This window comes from Boleophthalmus pectinirostris, unplaced genomic scaffold, assembly GCF_026225935.1.
Source record: "Boleophthalmus pectinirostris isolate CB_2022bp ecotype Guang Dong unplaced genomic scaffold, ASM2622593v1 HiC_scaffold_14, whole genome shotgun sequence".
In the NCBI taxonomy this organism is placed as follows: domain Eukaryota; kingdom Metazoa; phylum Chordata; class Actinopteri; order Gobiiformes; family Gobiidae; genus Boleophthalmus; species Boleophthalmus pectinirostris.
In genome coordinates this window covers 5,449,701-5,451,903 of record NW_026571047.1, presented here as the reverse complement: position 1 = coordinate 5,451,903, position 2,203 = coordinate 5,449,701, and the positions used below count along the sequence as shown (strand labels likewise).

The window sequence follows — 2,203 nt, the reverse complement described above, 5'->3', positions numbered from 1 at the left end:
ATTTTCATGTAATTGTCTAGGCCCCATTAGTGTTTTATAGTGTTTGTGTTCAATTAACAATGATTTTTAAAAAAGCAGAGCCACTTCTTTACATCTCATTGCTTGGCTTCACCACTTCGGCAGGGCTTTTTCTTTGCCTGCCCTGCCTCTTTGGCAGAGTCTTATGGCTTTTTCTGACAGGTTCACTGGGATCCTGTGAGGGCACTCGGCCAACGCAAGCGCAGTCCCTGGGGAAGCTCATGTTATAGCTCATAAAATCAAACATTAAATTCAACAAGGAAAATGGCATTACAATGACCAGACCTTGCAGCAGAATAAAATCATCTGTGGACTCCATCAATACATTCTCTCTTTTCCAAAACAGCACACCTTTTCCAGAGCACACACATTTTATTCTGGCTCATACCTGATCTGTGTGTCACTCACTCTCACTTCTACACATTCTCCATCTGGTGCTCGCTGAGTGTATAGAAAATGGAGGGACTTGCAGCAGACTGCCTCGAGCTGATTGAGCTCGATCCACCTGCGCCGCCATGTTTGTTTTGCTCGGTGTAGACCTGGAGCTTGGAGTTGTCATCATGTTGTCTGAAACTCCTCCCCCTGCCACAGAAGCCCTGTGATTGGGCCGAGCACTGCACCGGTCAATTTTAAATCGTACAGTGAGAGCATCTCAAGATGGATTCTCGGGAGTTTGTGAACTCACAAATATCCTGAGAATCCATCTTTTTGCACAAGGTGACACACATGTAAAAGAAACACAAACATTAAACAGAAATCACAATATGCACCCAAAATGTATTATGGAATTTGTCACTGCTTATTTGTATTACTAACTTTATCTTTTTTTTTCCAGCACCTGCTTTTGACGAATACCTCTGTGAACGGAACTCTGTCGTCATCAACTCTAACCCCTTCGCCTGCTTCAGTCCCGACCCCAAACCAGAATACAACGACCAGCTCATCCGTGCCACCAACATTGTGTGTTCCATCGTTCGTTATGTGAAAACACTGAGAGCAGGAGTACTAGAACCTGAAGTCTTCCACATGAACCCTGCTAAAAGTGACACAGACCAATTCAAAAAGTTCATCCGTTGGGTTCCCTCCTCGCTGTCCTGCTATGCAGCCTACCTGGTCAACGCATATCCTTTGGACATGTCCCAGTATTTACAGCTTTTCAATTCTACCAGATTGCCAAAACAAGGAAGAGACGAGCTGTTTATGGATGAGAAGGGAAGGCATCTTTTAGTGATGTGAAAAGGCAATTTGTACACGTTTGATATTGTCGATCGCGGTGGAAATTTGGTGAATCCGGCAGAGATTCACTCTCATTTGAAGTACATTTTGTCAGATGAAACCCCAGCAGCTTCCAGTGCCGATTGGTGTCTTAACAAGTGAGAATAGAGACGTGTGGGCAGGTTTAAGGGAGAAGCTACTAATCGCCAGTGGCAACGGAGGACTTTTACAGACCGTGGACAGTGCATTGTTTTGCCTCTGTCTTGATGACCAAGTTATGAAGGACAATATTCACATGTGTCACACCATGCTTCATGGAGATGGGTGTAATTGCTGGTTTGACAAGTCCTTCAATATCATCATAACCAAAGACGGAAATGCAGGGATCAGTTTTGAGCATTCAGGAAGAGATGGAGAGACAATAGTCACACTCATGACTAAAATCTTCAAAGATACAATGGAAAAACCCATTGTGAACCCTGGCTCTGCTCCTGCCGCTGTAGACTCGGCCTCCACTGTTCAAAGACTGCAGTTCAACTTAGATGGTAAATTGAAAAGCGATATTCAAAAAGCCAAGGAGAATTTTGATGCAGCAGTATCGAAATTGACCCTAAGTGATTTGATGTTTAAAAAGGGAGGTAAAGAGCAGTTGAAAAAGAACAAGTTGAGTTCAGATTCTATCGCTCAATTGGCATTCCAAATGGGGTTTTTGAGGCAGGTCTAAACCAGGACTACATCGGGTCTGACCCAGGTCTAAACCAGGTCAAAACCAGTTCTAAACCAGGACTAAACCAGGTTTAACCCACGTCTAAACCTCGTCTAAACCATGACTAAACCAGGTTGAAACCAGGTCGAAACCAGGTCTAAACCAGGACTAAAGGACTAAACCAGGTCGAAACCAGGTCTAAATCAGGTCTAAACCAGGACTAAACCAGGTCTAAACCAGGTCTTAACCAGGACTAAACCAAGT

General features: G+C 43.9%; 1 pseudogene; it reads left to right on the top strand.

Moving 5' to 3' along the window:
* Positions 1–474: 474 nt before the first annotated feature.
* On the top strand, positions 475–1,957 carry LOC110155185 (carnitine O-palmitoyltransferase 2, mitochondrial-like; annotated as a pseudogene).
* The last annotated feature ends 246 nt before the right edge of the window (positions 1,958–2,203 follow it).